The sequence below is a fragment of the Phalacrocorax carbo genome, chromosome 3 (genome assembly GCF_963921805.1).
Source record: "Phalacrocorax carbo chromosome 3, bPhaCar2.1, whole genome shotgun sequence".
NCBI classification, from domain to species: domain Eukaryota; kingdom Metazoa; phylum Chordata; class Aves; order Suliformes; family Phalacrocoracidae; genus Phalacrocorax; species Phalacrocorax carbo.
Window position 1 is genome coordinate 41,252,645 of NC_087515.1, and position 19,695 is coordinate 41,272,339.

At 45.0% G+C, this 19,695-nt stretch overlaps 1 protein-coding gene across 5 annotated transcripts in view; it reads left to right on the forward strand.

Annotated features, from left to right (window-relative positions):
* Positions 1-2,969: 2,969 nt before the first annotated feature.
* The window catches only part of SERTAD2 (SERTA domain containing 2), an 84,304-nt gene continuing 67,578 nt past the window's right edge, over positions 2,970-19,695 (forward strand). For 2 of the 5 annotated variants that reach the window (XM_064446668.1, XM_064446670.1), the window contains exons 1-2: positions 2,970-3,483; positions 11,796-11,873. The gene's annotated coding sequence lies outside the window, so the exon portion shown is untranslated. Of the gene's footprint in view, positions 3,484-11,795; positions 11,888-19,695 lie in introns of all 5 variants that reach the window. The other 3 variants (XM_064446669.1, XM_064446671.1, XM_064446667.1) reach the window with 2 other exon arrangements.

Genomic DNA, 19,695 nt, shown 5'->3' on the forward strand with positions numbered 1-19,695 from the left:
TCCCACCCCTTTCAGTTCTTTGAAGACTCTGTGTGTGCGTATATATATTTATCTTTCTGAAATTGAATGGTAAATACTCTGTTCTTCATTTTATTTGCCAAACCACACTGAATCTGATGCAAAGCACTCTTTTGCGCAGCATTCAGAAGCTGCCAAGCACGAATCAGTGCATGAGCATTGCTGAACATTGCAGAACCTTGCAAGTATTTTAACCTCTTACTATGGCAGGAAAAAAACCAAAAAGACACCAGATCTTAAATTCTCTGCTTTTGCTATCAGTTCAAATATGGGGATCTCTTATAAAAATCCTTCATGATTCCCAATGATTAGCTGAAATGAATCCCTTGTGCCAAGGTAACCGTCTTGGGTTTTGATGGAAACAGGTCTGTGCCAAAAAACATCCATAAATTTTAATGCAAACAGCCAATCGCTCAGAAGAGGAGCAAAATGCAGTATGCGTAAACCAACACGCAATAAAAGAACAATAGGTTGGATTCAGTTTAATCCAAGAAAAGTTAAAACAAGAGCATTTACAATAGCAGCGCTCAACAGATTCCAACAGGAAAGGAAATATTAGTCAACAAATCCTCAAAGTTTTATGAACGTGCCAGTCAGGGTGCGGAAGCCTTGGTATGCTTTCAAAGCAGACTGCAGAAACAGGGAAGGTGGGGTAGTTACTAAACAACGTTATTTTCCCAACATTACCCTAGAATTGAAAGATTTATGGCTTTATGCAACTGATGAGCAGAGCAGTGCTACTACCCAAAGAATTCTGCAGGTAAGAAACTGCCTGGACCCTCAGCATGATGAAGGTGGTGTTGGGAAAAAACCTCAAAGGCATTAAGCCAGGTACGTTTCATAGTGTTTAGAGGTAAAATTGTAACATAAAATATTGTAGCTAATGTCTTAAGTCATTGTGTGCCAGTGCTAGATACTTGAGAAGGCACAAGACCCCACTTTTGCTCTTTCACTGATGAAAGAAAAATATCCCACTCAACCCCTTCCAAATCTGTATGCCACTTTCCCCTCCTCCCCCCTTTTTTTTTCCCCAACATGATGGCCTTACTGGTCTTTTCCTTCCCCTTTCATATTACAGTAATGTGAGTACTGTCCATCCTACATTTCTTGCAAGACAGTGTAGACTATAGGACAGCTGGCAGGAGGATGCCTTAGACGCTAAGAGACAGCTCTGAAGGCCCTTTTTTTTTTGGTGTGTGATTTAACATTACTGCTTTAAAAAAGGAACTTCACTCTGGCTCCCTGGATCTCAATAAAAGCAAGCAGGAAAAAAACATAATTAGTCCCACTACTTCTAAAGTGAAAAACAGGAACAAATTATTGCAGGTTATAGTTTTTCAGCTCTTCAATAACTGTGGATACCAAAATTAGGAAAAAAAAAGTATAGCATTCTGCCCAGGGAACAAGTTTTTAAATCAAACAAAACTGTGTATTTCTGCAGCTGGGGAAAATGCCAATGTAGTCTCTCATTTTGATAGCACTATCTCATTATCCTGCAGAAGTCTATCAGCTATTTTATGCTTTTACTGCAAAAAAAGCAGGTCTTGTTTAAGAGTTTGTTGAGATGAAGAGGTGAAACATAATTTGAGTATCTCCTTTCCTTCACTGGGATTAAATTTTTGGTAAAACTCCAGTATTTGTTGGAAACTCTTAGCAGGCATTACTTCCTTACTCTACCCAAAATAAATTCCTCCAGTATTAATCATTTGCAAAAACAGCATGGCTTTTTTACACCACTGATACTGCTCCTATCTGTCAGTTCCCCCCCAGCAGCACAAGAGGAACTGCACTTTGTAATGCAGCTGTCAACGCTATTATTTTTATTTTTTCATTCATCTGGTCAAATTTTGACATCACACCCGAACCCAAAGTGCGCTTTGTCCTCTAAAAATGTCGGGGGGGGGCGGGGGGGGGGGGGGAAGAGGAAAAGGTGGGGGATGGAGGTGGGAACATTCAGACCCTGAGCCGTGACACCTGTCAAACACAAGTAAACCCCAACTTCCCGCTCCCAAAAGCCGGGGTTTAGTTTTCCCTTTGGGGCCGAGGGAAGCCGAGGCTCCCGCAGCCGAGCCGGCTGCCTCCAGCCGCCCCTCTTAGCGCTTTTCACCTCCCAGCCGGCGCCCCGCCAGCCACCCCCGCCCGGTGCCAGCGGGGCCGCCCCGGCTTCCCGCGGAGCAGGCCCCAGCTCCGGTCTCCTTCCTCCCGCGGGAAGCGGCCTTGGCTGCGCCCCGCTGCCCCGGGGCGAGCCCCTCTCCGCCCCGGACATCTCCCGGCCGCCAGCCCCGCTCCGCAAGGGGCCCCGGGGCCAGCCCTTCCCCTCCCCAGGGTCTCGGAGGCGCCGGGACCGCCCGCTCCCTCCGCCCCGCCCGGCCCCACCTCGCCTCGCTCGCTGAGGTAACCCCCGCCCCGGCCGGCTCCATGCCCGCCCCCGCTGTTCACTGAGGTAACCCCGCCCGCGACCTCACAGCAGTGCCGGCTCGGTGCCCCCGCCCGCCGCGCTCGGGGCTGGCTGCCTGCCCGCATCCCTCCCCCGGGTCGTGCCCGGCCGGCCGCCCGGGGGCTTCAGTCACGCTCCCTCCCCCACCCCCCGCTCTCAGCGTGACCATCTCTCGGGTAGGGGGCGGGAGAAGCCGCTTCTCGCCTCCACCTTCCCCCGCACATTTCTGATTGGGCAATGCCAGGCTGCCCATCAACCCAATCCTCAATAGTGGTTGGTCGCGGCAGCAGACCAGGGCACAGCTCCCCGCCCCGCGGGAGTCCCTCTAGCCCTCCCCAACACTTCGCGGCAGTGTCCTCAGAAGACTCATTGGGCCGAAGGGGCCTCTCCAGCGCCGGCGGCGGATCGGCGCGTCCATTGGCCAGACATCGCGCCAATCCGTTGGGCCGCGGCGTCCCGTTGGCTGGCGGGGTGCCCGCGGGCGGGGCGGCCTCCCCCCTGCCTCTCCCCGGTCCCGCCCTGTGACTAACTCCCGTGTGTGAGTCACGGCGCGGCCCGTCAGCGCCGTTAAATGCCGTGTGCGGGCGGGCGGCGCTGCCTGGGCTGCCCCGGCCCCCTGCGCGCGGGCGGCCGCTTCCCCCGCCTCCTCTCTCGGTACATGGCTGGCGGGCCGTACTTGTCACGGTGTCACATCCTCCCCGCCGGCTGCGGCCCCAACTTCCCCCCCAGCTCGGCTGCCACCGCCGCCCGGGGCCACCGCAGCGGCATGGGATAGAGCACAGCCGCCTCAGCGCTTGGCCGCCGCCTCCGTCGCGCAGCCCGGCGCCTCTCCGCACGCTCATTTTAAATTAATTTTTCCCCTCCGGTTTAAAGCTGTCACCTGTGTGCAGTGCCCCCTCTACCGCCCCTTCACTGCGCCCCCTCTTTCCGCCGGCCCCCCCCACCCCCTGGTTTGGCCGACCCCCGCTCCCCTCAGCGCCTCTCTCGACGGTCCTCAACGGCCCTCGCCGCGGATCCCCCCGGAGCGGGTGAGTGCCGGGCACGGCCTTCCCCGGCTCGTTCCTTTCTGCCTGCCGGGGCCGGTGCGTGCGTGTGTGTGTGGGGCGGGGGGCGGCGGGCCGGGGCAGCCCCGGGCTCCGGGGAGGCGGCGAGGCGGGCGGGGGCAGCGCGGCGGCGGCGGGCCGGGTCCTTCCGCTGGCTGCCAACTGTTTGAAAGTTGGGGGCATTCGCCTCACAGCGCAGCCTGGCACCGGCCGGGGAGAGACTTTCCCCCTCGGATTGGAAAAGAAGGGGGGGAAATTAAAAAAAAAAACAACCCGGCGTCGTTGCCAGCCACAAATGCGTGTCATGCTGCCGATGACACACTTGATTGTAATTTTTCATTTTATTTTTTTTCCCCGTGGTTGAGGCTGTGGCGACGGTTAAGAGCGAGGGGCCCCTAAAGCTGCCCGGGTCAAGCGGCAGGCCAGACTCCTCCGGGCCGGGATCCGGCTGCTCCCCTTCTTGGAAAAACCAGGGAAACCCACCTTTCTTTATTTCCAGGTGCACCATCCTCCTCCCCGCCCTGTCGTGCCTGGATGTTTCGGTATTACCTGGGCTTGACTTGGCATGGCAGGAAAATGCGTGCGTCGTAGGGTGAAGCTGCGGTCTGCAGTGGGGAGTTTTGGTGGCTTGGTTTGATATTGGGAGCGCTTAATGTAAAATGGTTATGTCTCTCTTTCATTGCTATTGATTTTTTTTTTCCCTCCTTAATGTATTTTTAGAAACATGAATGTGGTGTATGTTCTTCCGTGCTGTACGTTCAGAGTAGCTAAAATAACAGATACATGGAAAACCCCAGCAAGTACAGCAGCATTTCCCTATGCAGGGCATCTGAAACATTAGTACTTTATTGGGTTTAGTTATTAATATTAATTGCTCAATCTTTGTAATTCATATCATATGGAAACTAATTGCTGAATTGAAGGTTTACCAAACCTCATAGTGCTCCGAAATCATCTTTCTCAGACATCTGAAAAATAAATATACTGAACTTTTGTTAAGAGGAAAGGCCAGCATCATTCTGAGAGTCTACCACATAGTTTCTTTTTTTAAGGCAAGCACTCTTGTAAATAAGTGGTAGTAAAGCATGGCTTTAGTCAGTGACTACTTAAGTGTACTCTTAAGTATGCTTAAGATCAGTAAATTTCTAGAGGAAATAAAGTCTAACAAATCTTGTCTTGCTACTATCTATAAAGGGAGGGGGAGGAACAAAAAAAACCCAAACCAGCCCTCAGATTGATACCAAATAGAAAAACAGTCATTATGCCAGGGAGTAACATGCCCAACATAACTCAAACGTCTTAAATATTGGTTATTTTGCCATTATGGGAGGGTCCTTGAGCTATGGTCTCCTAAATCAATATGAAGTGGGCCTGCTTCTCCTCTAGTAGTAGTTTACCACCAGTGTAACTTCACTAACTTTAAGGGAGCAGATCTGCATTCATGTGAAAAGTAATCAAGAAACCCACGTTTTCAAAAAGGCCCCTATAGTAGTGACGTGACAAGCTCTGATTCCTTCTCTCGTCAGAGCCAATTACGCCACCCTTACTCACGCTGAGTGGTACTTTACTGCGCAAGTACTCCCTGCGATGCTTGTATGACTACTTGTGTACTACAGTGCCAATCTGGGTGAGGTAGAGTGGTGCTTATTTTTTCATAAATATTTTTTTCTTCTTCCCTTGAAATAACAATATATTGGATAACTATTTTTCTTGGGTCATGAAAAAAACTGATGATTAAATGTAAAGCTGCTCTGGTAAATGACCGTACCAAAAAAACCCTGTTTAAGACTTCTGTGCTACCAGTGAAACAGGCAGGTAAGTTTTCTGTGTGTTTAGCTTGTTGCTATGGAAAGTAGGGAAAAGATTGTTGAAAAATTCATTGTCTTGTCCTGAAATTCCTCTATGCCTGAGGGAATTCATACCTACATGTGGTGTTCAAGTTGGGGTTGTTTTGGTTTTTTTCCCTTCCCCTCCTTCTCCAGAACCCCCCCAAACATTCCCATCGAACTGTTTAAGTGTTTGCTATCAAAATCATGGGCGGCAGGATCAAGCCCCTCCGTTGTTTGTCTTTAAAGCAGTTGATAATGGCTTGGATGTGATGATGTAGAAAGATAATACTATCTGGTGTGTCCACAGCTCAGATCCACCGTCTTATTACAATCTCAGAAGAAAGCGCCGTAGTAAGCAGCCTGTAAAGAAAATATGTCTAACAAAGCAGAGCTGTCTTCTGCCTTTATGTTCTTATTTATAAATCTCTTGAAAGTTTGCTTGATACTCTTGCAGAACAAGACACAATTCTTTCATGTTTGTTTCATGTTTTCACTTCCTGGTATGACTGTGTTCATTGCTAAGCTTTTGTGTCACTGATTGAGATGTTATTGTAATTAACATTAATTATGCAAACTAGATTGTTTTTAGAGGCTCTCCAACTCTGTATTGATACTGTCAACTTGTTTGTTGAACAAAAATCCACATATTTCACCATTCTCAGAGGAAATAGATTAGCTGGTTCCAAATTAATATATGCATGGGAAACTATAGCAAAATTAAGCTATTTTAGCTAAAATGGCACATTGAATCTTGATGGAGGTGGTGAATACAGTACAGTTGGATCTGAAATATCAAGGCAGGGTAAGCAGGGGGAGCAGGAAAGGGGACTAGGTACAGCCATTCAGGGAGGGTGTTTACACTGCAGAGTTCCACCACATTCTTTCCAGATAGACAGTACTAGATTAATTGGGCCAAATTCTGCAGTCCCTAATTGAGCAAAACTCTCACTGAAGTATACTGGAGCTGTTTGCTTGGTTGTGAACTGCTGAATTTGTTCAAGAAATGGAGAAAAATGGCAAAGTTTACTTCATTAATTATTTAGGACGTTTTGGATTTTAGACTCGGAGAAGAGACCCTCCTTTGATTTAGTTCAGAAGGTGTTTTGGGTTTTTTAAAGAAAAACTTATTAAAAATATCTTTGAAATATACATTCACTTATAATATATTCCCTATAGCAATAGTAAAATTTTACAATTTTTTAATAATTTCAGTTATAGTGACATCACGAAAGTCTCTGTCTGATTCTGAATCACCCCCTTGAAACACTTCTGAGTTGAGGAGGACTTCAGAATGCCTCCCTATAAATTGTAATTGTTGCAATATTTATATGTTGTATTGTCGTGTACTCTTAGGAAGAAAAAAAAATAGGGGTGGGGAGAAGAGTTTGAATGAGAATTTGTTGTCATTATATCAAATCTGAAAATATAGGCAGACTGGCAGATTATTCCCTGTCTTAAAAATTAAGTCTCTCTAATTTCCCATTTAAATAAGCAAAATTTGGTTTGCAGCTTTCTTTAGGTAATTAAAGAGAGGTTTTTTTGTTTCTACTTTCGGCGCAGTGGTCCTCTGGAAAGTTAGAAACAGCGCCCTGGGGCTCAGCGAAGTGGAGGGTGTATAATTATATGGGAAGGCTCTATAGCATCAGTGAATTAGCATTAGCAGCTGAGTGAGTTTGTTAAGCTGTAGAGATGGTATTATGGAAATCAATAAAATGCTGATTTCTTTTTCTTATTGCAGATTCTATGCTAAAAGGAAAAGATGCTATTTGTTTGTCTGCCTTTCACGTAGGCTTGCCAAACCATTAGTTGATTTAGAAAGGCAGGTTCTTCAGTTCAGACAATAAGTATTTAGATTTTTTTTAAACTCTCTTAAATCATTATTTATTAGATTGTCTTCCAGAATCACAGTAACATCCTGGCCTGCAAATGGATTCAAGTGTGTCTGTTTGTCAGTAGAGGCAAGAGTGAAGGTCACTTATCTATCTTATGACGTGCTAGTGTGGCATTGTGTGTTGTAGCCCAAATGTTCTATGTTCCTGACATTCCTGTTTCTGCTTTAAATGAAATTATCTCAAGTGTTTGGAGGATTCTGATGAGGTGTACTGAAATCCACAGTAAAAATAAGAGAAAGAGTGACCTTAACTGTTTTCAGAGGTGTGAGTCAGGAGGACTGATATTAGTCACTGTAAGATCTGTAATATGCATTGGCCTTTATTTCTTTGTCTCAAAGCTTCTCCCGCCTTTATACCAGAAAGAGAAGTAACCAGATCATTCATCACACTAAATGCTTGCAGAGAAATGACAGATCGACAGCCTTATGTTGAGCACTGTGGAACATGTATGATGCATTAAGTTCTGATGATCTACATAAAACATTTTAATTGGAAGGAACAGTAAATGGGAACGGCTGTCTTCTAATCAAGGACTTTTTTTTTTTCTTCCTCCTGATTGAAATAAAACTTAAGTTCATAACCAAATTCTTTTATTTTAAAATCCTTTTATGCTATGACCCTTGATAAAATACTCTGAAACATTTTATTCAAGCTAAGATACACTAAGGGCTTTGGGGGAACCTGGGAAACCTGGCTGCCTTAGTGGTAGAGAGCATAACTGATGGTAATCCAGTAGACTTTATGGAACTAGGAAGGTCCAACTCAGCAGCTTCTTCAGGGGCGCTGCAGCAAGCATCTGTTTTGTGACATGCGAGCAGTGTATGTACAGAGTTCAGATACCATGAGGCGTGTGGAGCACGTTCTTGTACGAATAGAAACAGTTCAAAATGCTGGATTTATGATGCAGGCAACAGTAAAGGTCGGCAACTTGGAAAATTAATAATATGGTTCGTGTTGACATTTCAGAGGGAATTCTGGTGGGGGTGTGGTTCCAGCGAATGTAAACTTGCCGGTCCAGCTGCACAGATAAAGCAGGCAGCCTTCTTCTTATCTCTTTAGTAGTCCAAACTAAAACTGGCAACTTTATGTTTATATTCTCCCTATGCTTTATTGTTTCTGCTAATCTCTAATTAAATAGAGCCAGTGAAGGCCAGCATGGTACTCTTAATGCTCAACTACAGCTTAGAAATGACACCCTGCTTTCTAATGATTATGAGCAGGTGAAGTCACAGGAAGGGCGGGGAAGTTGGAGTAATGTAGTATGCAAGTAAATTCCTGATTCTGTAAAGTATTTGCCTGTAGTTGTAGTGATCCACAGTACTTCATATCTCTGGCATTGCCACAGGTGTCCAGTTAAGGATAGCTTCAGAACACAGAAATGAAAAAAAACAGGGATGAAGAGATCCCAGCTGAACCTGAACAAAACCTTTTTATCTCCTACCATGTGAAAGAGGGAGGAAGATATCAAGAAATAATGAGAATAAAGTCTTTCATAACTGTACAATTACAGTAGTGATGATGACAACTGTAAAAAAGTAGCTTCTAGATAGAGAAGGAACTGTAGTCGCTGTCTTTTTCATAAGCTGTTACTAATGTGGTTAGAGCATTAGTTCTGAGAACAAGTGTGTTGAGAGCATGGATTCTTCCTCTTTAAAATTTAAAAGTCTATATTAACGTTTGCTGTGGGGCAAAATAAAATACTGCTTGTTTGATTATCCAAATTCAACATTCTCATTAAAAAAGAAATATACACCCTGTTTTTTGTTGAAATGAAGTCAGATATTCCTGTGGATGCCTTTTTCACTTTTGTTTATCTTTTTTTGGTTTCCTTTCTTCTAAGTATCTTGTCATCGTCTGCTTTACTTTTCTGTCCTGCTGAATTCATTTTCTGTCGTTTTTTATTCCTTCCGCTTCTTTCCAGCCAATTTTATTTTTCCATTTGTTGTTGTTGTTCTTTCTAGTCTTAATCAACTACAGTGTTGCTGCTTGCTTATAGAATCATGTTAACAGCTCTGAATAACACTGCTCTGCTCAGGGTACAAATAAATGGCAACCGATCCTTCCCTAAAAAGCTTACAGTGGAGATGTGAAATCTGGGGGACTGGCATCCAGCTCCTGTTTTTCTGTGGCCCACGCTTCTTGGTTTTGGTATGGAGAGCAGTTGTGCTGCTGCAGTTCTAAAGGCACGTGTTAAGGTATGGAATGCTGATAATATTTAGTGTCCTCTGCCCTTGGCAAAGAAAAGGTTCACCACTGCTGACCTATAGTCCAAAAGGAAAATGTGAAGGGAGAGCCTGTTGGAGGTGTGAGATGAGTGGGTTCAGTCATCCAGAAGGAGTCAGGACTGTAACCAGGAATGATACCCAGGTGTCATCAGCTTCAGACACGTGCCCTGTGCTGTAGCAAAGCAGGATTTTTTGCTGCTTCTATGCTTTGTGGAGCTCAGTTCTACATTTTTTCTTTTGTTCTTCTGGTTCTATTTATTTGACTGTCTTCTCTATTTTAGTCTTTTCTTGTATTTAATATGACATGGCTACTAGTGACTCCTCAGACTGCATCGCAGGGATGTTATTAAGACTTAGTGGGTTTTCCCTCATCCTGTGCTGGAATATTTGGCTATTGCAAAAAAAACTGAGGTCAGAATCAGGGCCCCTTGAGTACCATGCACCAAAAAGTGTGTATGTGCTGAAATAATCAAAATGCTCTTAAACAAAAACAAAAAACCCACCAAGATTTGTCAGGTTAAAAAAGCTACTATTTGGTTTGTGATGCAGTGTGAAAACTGAGATACAGAATAAGATAGGTTTTCTGTGTGATGTAAAGGTAGAAGGTGCAGCCTTTGTAAGAGAACCTTTAAACTATTAAGCCTTTTTAAAGGAACACACCAATCCTTTGAACATGCTAATTTGAAGGCTTTGGGAGGTAAGTAGCCCTCCTTCCTGTGAGAGGGAATATGGCTGATAGTAAAGTTTCTAAACAGCTGAAGAAGTCTCTAGGCCTGGCGGCGGTTGTTGCCTGATATCAAGTGAAAGAGGTAGCAGCTAGATCTGTAATGGGAGAATGCCCAGGAATAGGGCATCCTTCCAGTATTCAGCCAACACAAGGAGGCTGTTTTAACTGCCCTTTGATTTGGAATATTTTTCGTTTATTCCCTGTTCTCAGGTATTTCAGTAGAAATTGTGGGGAAGGGCAGTTTCTGTCTCTTCAGACTGGCAGATTTTTGTGGCATTTGGGGGGGGGAACACAACTCAGGTATAGTCTTCTACTCTCCCCCTTGCCGTGTTTGAAATGAGATAGTCTTCCCTTTTTCAGAATTAAAAACTGTGATAATCCATTTCCTTTGCTGTGATAATCCATTGCCCAAATGTCCTGGTAGCATAATTTGATTGTGGTGCTTAGACAGCTATCGTATCACTCCTATAAAACACCAGTGTTTGAAATGTTATAATGCAAGAAATCCAGAGTTAAAGTGCTTACAGCAGTGACTAATTGCATGCTAGTGAGTATTACTGTATCTTCCTGATTTATGTCCCTTGTTGGTCAACACAGACTTGCAGATGCATATTATTTAACAAGATGGTAGTGCTCTGTGTTCACATTACTTGTTGTTGTGTATTTATATTCTCCCTCCCCAATGTGGGGTTCAGACCTCCTTATTAGTTTTGTGTGAAAGACCCAGATCCAGATTTCTTCTGGAGCTGTTGCAGCATGAGTGAACAAACTGCATAGGGCTTCTTTCAAGAGCTACAAAAGCAGCCTGTGCTCCTTGCCCAAGAAAGGTTAAGAATCTTTGTAATCTCTGGAGCTTTTCTATTTTTTTTTTTTGTTGGTCGGTTTATTTCTTCTTTTGCCTTTCCCTTTCTTCCCCACTTGAACCCTGATTCTGAAGGAGCTGGAGCAATTACACAGCCTATCTTAAAATCTTTCTATTCAGAAGAGGGTGGGGTGGGAAAGAACATCTGCATTGGACTGCAGATGTTCTCTCTAGCCCCTTTGCCACCTCAAGTCACACTTCTTCAACCTGAAAAAAACAGCAGAGGAAAAATTCCCACTTGAACACTTTTTCCTGGCTTTAATGAGAGGTTAAGGAAAAATCCTTTACGAAGAGAGGAAGTAGCATAGGTGAATGCATCTAGCATCCTTTAGGAAAGGGTCACCACCATGGGGGTGCTGCTAAGAAAGTTTGCCAAATCCTCCCAGACTCTGCACCCAGGCTGTTGTGAAAGGCTCCTATGAAACAAAGAAGCTATATAGCCAGTGTGTGCATGCGTATTTTTGAAGGTTATGCTGGATTTCTGCCATGCCACAAAACTGATTAGAATAATTTATAATAAAAAGTGGGCCATGGATTTCAGAAATGGATAATGTGATGGGGGAAGGAGGGAAGTGGGTTGCAGGGAAGGCAAATCTGAAGGTTTTCCTGGGCAGTGGGTGTGCCCCAAAATGTAGATATTCTACCACTGTCTGTAGTAGGAAGCTACTGCCCTTGCTTTTGTTGTCAGAGGTGACTGCTATATGCCTAGCTTAATATACATATTGCATGCTTATGCACTGCTGTTTGTTTATTTACTTGCAGTAAGACTTGGGATACTTCAGGATAATCTCTGCTTCAAGGACTTCATGAATCTGAGAGAGGCCAGAGGAAAGTAAATAGGTGGGCATTTACAGGTTGGTACTGAAAAACAGAATGAGATTCACAGGACACAGGGCCCTTGAGGGGAGTGCAAGTGTGTGGCAAAGGTGCTGTGCAGGTGAGGTGGGGAGGAGGATGCATGCAGTGGCCTCCGTGAAAGAAACAGGCGCCATGCAGACAAGTGCTCTGACTGCTAAGCCTTCTGTCTATTCTGCATTTATCAGCCATCTAGGCCCAGTAAATGTGTGAGGTTTGGTCCCTGGTGTGTCTGCAAAGAGAAGAGATCCTTTGCTTTCCTTTTGCATTACAAGTCAGTCGTTGGTCAGTTTAGAGCTCCCGACACCTGATCCGTCTCTTGGACGCTTTCCCCTGTATTTGTCATTGCGCGATGTGACGGCTGTGTAAGTGGAGTTATTCTGTCATGTTCTGTGCAGTGAAATGCTGTGAAAATGAGAAAGCAGGGGAATGAGGGATGTGAGGTGTGTGCATGCAACATGAGGCTGACAAGGCCACTGAAGTAGCACTGGTGTTTTGCACAGGCACTCCTTGGGGCACAAAGCATCATCGTCTTCAATTCAATTTTTGTTGCAATTAAGGCCCCTAAGCATATCTGTAACACAAAACAGAAAACAAAGAAAATGTTTTCTCTTCAGCCATCGTTCTAACATTGCTTATGTGCGTATGAATCATTCCTCCTCCATCTGGAAGGATGAGATGCAGAGCTTTTCTAAGGAGGTATCTAACGTACATCCTCGTAGCAGCCAGCAATTGGCATGACAAAAGGGTTACAGCTAGTGGCTGGCACTTCTCCCATCCATCTTGCCACTGGAAGCGTAATGCTTTTGCAATGTGCTTGTTCTTCAGGCACCAGCGTGCAGAGCCAGTCCTCAGGACACGCAAACAGAGCAGTTGCATGTTGTTTGCTTTTGTTTGTGGTGCCTCCTCAGTGGCCCAGGAACTGGGAAGTGGGAGTTAACAGCAACAAACCAGTTTTCTTCATTAGTGTGACATGGTGGGGATGAGAACAGTGGGTTACTCATAGAACATCTCCAGGTGTGGGAAGATGAGCAGCAAGGCATCTAGCACTGCCAGTATAACATCGAGCGTGGGAGGAGACCTTGTTTTGCTTCTAACATTGTATACTTTGCTCAAGACAAGGCAAAATTTAGTAGTATTGAGTGCACAAGGAAAAAAGTCTGATTTTAAAAAAATATCATGCGTTGTTCATGTAAACTGACTACCTCGCATATATTCTGTTCTTCGCTTGATTTGTAAGGAGACCAAGGTCCTGACTCAATTAACAGTCTCAAGTGTTCTTGTGATGTCATGAAATAGTTTTATTGCCCATCTTTTTCTAAAGGGGTGTTTAGTTTAACGCGGTGTCAGAATGGGCAGTAGAAAGAAGGGCCCCTTAATCACAGTATTCTGCATTGACAAGTCTATTGTTATCTTTCTCTGTTGCTCAGCATGACTGGAAATGTCCTTATCTTGCAGCAGTGACCAGCTCAATATGCAGTCCAATCCTAAATGTAGAAGCTGGATGTTCTTCTTCTGAAGTGCCTTGAGGCACTCTTGAAACTCACCAAATGCATGCCCATGGGATTGGACAAGGCTTTGTTTCCTTCTTTTGAAGGATGGTTGGAGAGGAGGTATAGGAGAGTCCAGGATATGCTGCCTGTCCCCACAGTCTTTGCATTTAATGAGCTGATGTTTGGACCAGTTGCTCTTTCTCCCTGGGGAGTGCCTGTGCAAACAGGAAGAGCCTCTCTGCTCCCCATTCCTGCTCTGCATTTTAACCAGTGTCTGTTCCGTGAGGCAGACTCGTTCCTGCTGCAGGAGCCCAGAGTCATCTTTCTGTCTCACAGAGGATAGTCTGGAGGTTTAGGGCACTGCTGCTGCAAGGCCTCAGCCAACTTGGGTTGGGGTGGGAATGGCAGGGAGGAAATCATCAGTCTGCCTCACCGGAGGGAGCTAGGTCCTGCTTTGCTGCATGTAGGGTACAGGCTTGTGGCCACTGTTGCTTGTGCGTTGTATTCGAAGTGAGGAACTTGGGCTTTTTGAAGGACAGGTTCCTGTCTTAATGTGTGGATGGAGGAGCCTCCTTTCTGCTTCTTTGTGATGGGTGGGTGTAAGATGCAGCCCTGTTCTTAACACCTTTTATTAGCTGACTTTAGGCAGAGGCATGCTGAGCTCAGGGGTGTGAAGTACTGGCCTGTTCCCTAGTGTACTTTGGATTTGAGGAAAAGGGAGGCGGCCGGTGGGGTCTGTAGGCTTTCTGCAAGAGTTCCTCCTCTGAAGTGAGAACATCTGTGCCCCTTTCCTTCAGAGCTGTTGTGACTGCAGGCAGGGACTGTGAAGCCCTCCTGTGCTGCTGAAACTGAATTCATGACATAGACTGCATCTGTCTGGTCCCTCCCAAAGTGCTTTCATGAGGACGCTCTGGAGCTGGGATGTGAAACTGAGTCATAGAAAGCCACTCTGCCCTGGAAAGTGAAATACTCCTGCGTATTAGTGCTCAGTGCTGGACTTTGTATGCGGGGAGAGCTTTTCTTTTACAGTGTTTCAAGCTTCTGCTTTCATCTTTTTCTCTGATACATAATAGCCTGGAGAAGACCCTTCAGGCAGGGATGCTTGCTTTTGCTTGTTACTTTCTTTAGCTTCATGTTTGCTGTTTATACTATAGCATAATACACAAGATTAACATTCCTGGATTATTTCAGTGTGTGTTTGCATGTGAAAAAGATTTGGATACATTAACTCTGCCATCTTTCTTACCTGTGCCTGAGATATTATCTACTTATGGTCTTTACTGACATGTAACAGCTATGGAAAGGAAATAACACTCCCCATGCTCTTGGAAACATTTCAGAAGCTTGACTTCAGTAAGCAGTACAGTGGTAATAGGGCTGAGGGATGATATGTACAGCATCTTGCTTTGAACTGGCTTCTGGATCCTGCAGAGCATGATCAGCAGGCAGAGGTTGTTCACACTGCACACTTCACCTGCAGTGTCCAGTTGCAACATGCTCCATGTATATAAATTCGGGTCTGCTTTCCTTTGTGTGACAGGTCAGAGTTCAAAGTCTGGGGACCCCTGAGGCAGAAGAATTACGTTGCCCTGTGTGTTTGTATGTGTACGCTCAGCAGGTGTATTTTCTCCTGTAATGAGTTCAGTACCTTCCGGCCCAAGTCGGCTGTGGGTATTTCTACTTGCTGAGAGCTTGAAGACCAAGTTCTCATGGCCTAAGTTCCAGGAGTCAGCTGGAAGGAAAGAAAAGATACAGGGACTTAGGTGCAATTCAGGGTGTGTGAATCTGGCTCCTCTTCTCCTGCAATACCAGTGTGCCACAAGTATCTAATGTAGGAAGCTAGCAGTCAACAGGCCAGGCCCATGACCATATTTTCACTTTCCAAAGTGTTTGTAGGCACACCAAACTGGACTCCTCACCTCTAACCTGGGTCCAATTTGAATTCTCAAGCTGATCCCATCAGTACTAGGTAGGGCAAAGAACATGATCCAAGCAGTGCTGCTTATTTCTGGAAAGGTCCTGACACCTCACAGCATTTTATGTTCTGGAGGGGTGGGGGAGAGGCCTGGAGCTGTGCTGGTACATGTGCTGTTTTCTGGCTGTGGGGTGGTTTGTTGTTGTTTTTGTGGGTTCTTTTGGTTTTCCCTCTTACAAAGTTTGAAAGCTTGCATTGCACCATGGCCTAGAATGACTAGGCAATGTTCTCTTAACTGTCGGCACCAGATAGAACTGGTGTTGAATGAGGGAAATGCTTGGGCTCTCGGGCAAATGGCCCAGAGGGTGCTTTGCAGCTTTCCCAGCATGCTCAGCTGTAGGGGAACTGAGCCCTCCCAGGCTTGCTTGTTGGCCATAGAGAGTGTGGTCTCTCACTATGTTGGCCCTGGTAATCTCTGACTATCAATCATCCTCTTCTCATTTGGAAGGACTTTGACTTAATAGTAATGAGAGATACATCAGCTTGAGTAATTTCTGTTTGAAGATATTAAGCTGTGTGAATACTGAAGAATATCGTATCCTAAGCTTTTGAGCAGTTCTGACTGTAATGCAGTGCTGTTCTTGGAATGATTTGTTTCAACTATAGAGCCAGTTTAAATAGAGCTATTTAAGTATATGTTGCTGTTCCTCATACATCAAAAAGTGAAGTTCAGTGAATAATGACTTATCATGGAGCACCACAATGAGATAAGAACTCATCATAGCTTTGCAATAAATGGCAATGTCATTAAGGGAAAAAAGACTTTTTGTCTATGAGCTTAATTGGAAAAGCCAGAAATCTTGAGCGGAGATTTTCAGCATGCTGACCAACTGGAATATATTGTAATAAGCGTGAATTTCTGTGTGCAGAGGGTCTCTAAGATTTTGACTGCTGCAAGAGCCACATGGCTGTGGGATATATTCCTATGTGTGCCTTTTATGTAGATAAGTGACAGTACCTGATTTCTGGTCCTGGAGGGGAAATGTAGTGCCTTATTATTAAGCAGCTTTCCAAGGTGCAGCAGTTGTCATTAAAACTCAGCAGTGGACAATGGAGCTGTATTTGGCAGGTGAGGACTTTTTTTAAACTTTTAATGGCAATGACTCGCAGTTATGTCATCCTGTAGTTTTAAACTGTGCAAGGAGGTTTGACTCGTTTATGTTCTCATTCAGGTCTTTAATGTGCACACAGAAGAAGCTGGTTTCTGGGGTTGCTGACTGGAGGTGGGGATGATCAGCCCTGGTGTACAGTGGTGTTAGGCACTTGCTCATTCACTGAGTTTTGTTTCAAGAAGCCACTGCGCTCAAACTTCCATCTGCAGAATATGGGTCCATCCTGCAGTTTATAAAGAATTTTAAGAGGAATGATGTGCAAAACCCATGCCACTTGTCTTCCCTTTGTGGTGCTTACTTTAACTTATTGCTTTTAGTAAGTAGAATCATTGTACTGCTGTGGTCTCGGTGATAGTTAGCAGGACACCACAATCTGCCCATCTGCAACAGCTCTGCTGGAAAGGTCTAATCTGCAGGAGCCCTTGTTTGCTCTTAAGGATGAAATGCAATTGAGCATCTGGTGAAGTCTGTCCTATGGTAGAAATTAACTATAAATATATACCTTGGGATTTTTTAATCATTAGGCTTAAATTGATTCTTTCCTACCAGTTGTAGGACTCCTAAAAACTGCTTTTTCTCCTTGCATAAGAAAAATATCAGTTTGGTGGGCAAATGCTATGCTATGGGTAAGATGTAGCAACAATAATGCATGAGGAGTGATGTGAGGAGAAAGACAGCTTCCTGCTTTGTGGTGTTTCTGGTTTGTTTTTTTTTTTTCCCCTTCCTAATTATGTGGAGTTGGAAGAATGAGCTGGTAGGATAGGAATCTTGCCATCCCGTAATAAGAGTTGTGGTCATGGGTGCCATGCAAGTGTGAAGCTTCAAGAGACTGATGTGTTTTGAGGACAGACCAGGAATAATTCAGGCCTGCGCATGGCTTTCTTCAGTTGAAGGTAAGGTAAGGGAATGTCTACAAAGCTAGTGCCCAAAGCTGGAATTGTGCTCCCTGTTCCAGTTAAACCAATACATAAACAAACCAGTTCACTTGATGTTCCCATTAATTTGGACTGCTCACCTTTCCAGTTTTTCCAGCTTATGATTTGAGCAGAATGAGCCAGTAGGAAAAACGACAGTCTGGAACTGGCTTGACTTGTCTCTCTCTCTCCCCAGAAAGCCAGTTTCTTTTCTACCACCAAAATAGAGACTGGCTCCACAGCTATTGTTCGGGACACCTGAGACTCCACAGCAAAATCATCTGCCACTGCCTAGAAAAGGGGCAGCGAAAGAAAATTTGCAATCCTTTGCCAGGTCCTTCTGTGCCTCTCTACCTACTAAGGCTTTTCTCCACTGTACAAATGGTGTAGCAGCTGTGGCTTGAAAAATCACTGGGGCTTTCCCCTCACCCTGGGGTGTTTAACTGTATCCAGCCCTGGCACCTTTACAAGTACAGGCAGCAAAAGCTTGGGCGGGCGGGGGGGGGGGGGGGGGGGCAGTGTCACGTCTGTGCCGAGCATGCTGCTTCTGAGGGCCATGCTCTGGCTGGCTCTCCAACATGGCCACAGTGCGTGAAGCGGGCTGGCCCATGGAAAAACAAGTTGTGCTGTTCTTCTGACTTGAGATGCCTGGTTGGAGTGGGTTTTCCTGCTCTGTGTGTGTGAGAGAGGGGGCATGGTAGGGAGAAGGAGACTGGGTACTCAGTACAATGTTTAATTTGATTGTGTAACTCCACCGTAGCATGCTCATGACGTGTGTTTCTGACTTAACCAAGAATGACTGAAAGTGCAGAGCCCCTCCGTGTCCTCCTTGTTCCAGGAAGTCCTGACAAACTTCTGGCTAAACAGTCAACAAGTCTACAGAGTCCCTTTGGTGTTTTGATGCCTGTGGAAAGAGAAGCTGGCAGTGGGAGTCATCTTCCGGCTTGTGTTGCCGACTGTTAAAAAAAAGTCAGCTTTCTTGACCTAGAACAACGCTGGGACTGTGTACAAGCTGGAGAATGCAGCCAGTGGTCTTTCCTCCATGCCTTGCGTCTTTCGAAAGAGATTTCTTTGGTATCAAAGTAGACCCTAACCTTCCATGGGATCTCCTGGTTGAATTCAGAGGTGTGTAGCTGAGATCTGAGGCCTGCATTCTCCTCAGGTTCACTTCACTAATAATTATTATACAGCTCTGCATGGGGCACTAGTATAGACTTTGATGTACTGTATTCTCATCCATCACGAAGGGCTTCATGCTTTTGTATGCTGCCTGTGTATCAGTGGATACAGCTGGTATCGTCACCTCCCAAAACTGTTTCTTTTGTTTCCTTGCTATCGCTTGAAGCCATTCTCAAGTACGCCCTGCCAGACAAAATAAAATGAATCTCAAACTTGGAATCTCAAAGAAGACAAAGGAGGGAAACTGTATCTTTGGCAGCACCAAGGCCTTCTGACACAAAAGATCACAGCAGTGATCCATGTCTCTTGACACTTTGGAGATCAGGGGCTGGATTTCTCTTATGCTGGAGGTTGCCAGCCTCTGACCAAAAGAAAGAGGTGGGGGAGAAAGAGATATGAGTTGGTTTCATGGGAAAAAGGGATATGTTTAAAACGTGTAACTGAATTGGCTTAAGCTTATGATCAAAACTCTTGCAGTAATTGGCTGTGATCTACTATAATGTTCACACATTTTGCTGGGGTGGGTTTTTTGTTTGCTGCTGGCTTGCCTTTGTCTTGTGTGTGCACAAAGCGGAGGGCGTAGTGTATCAGGTGGCAAGAAGCAGGAGACAATCTCCTACATGTGCATCTGACTGATGTTCAGTGACTGGAGTTGGGAGTAAACCACGCCTTAAACCAGGAAAAAAAAAATAAACTGAGTAAATGAAACCGCTAGAGTTGTGTAGTGTGTGGAACAGAGCCTGGCAAAAAGATGCTGGCTGCAGCACTGCACATCTTCCTGGCCTGAGTGATGTTGTGTCAGGGAATTAGAGGCTGAAATCCTCTGTGTTCGTTCTGAATGTGGCATATGTGATAACTGAGATTTACTGTAGGCTCCAGTGGGAGAAATGGAGAGGATTGCAAACTCCCAGAAGGTTGTTTGAATGCTGTGTGTACTTGTGTGAGGAATCCTACCTGGGAAAGGGGTATTCCTCCTTCTTTAGAAGGAACTGGAGATCAGCTGAGACCATTTTCTCTAGCATTAGAAAGTAGTGTAAAACTCAGTCATGGGATTTTTATTTTTGAATACTTAGCAAAATATGGGGAGCAGTGATAGAAGTGATTAGAGTCATGATTAACTATGTTCCTTTTGAT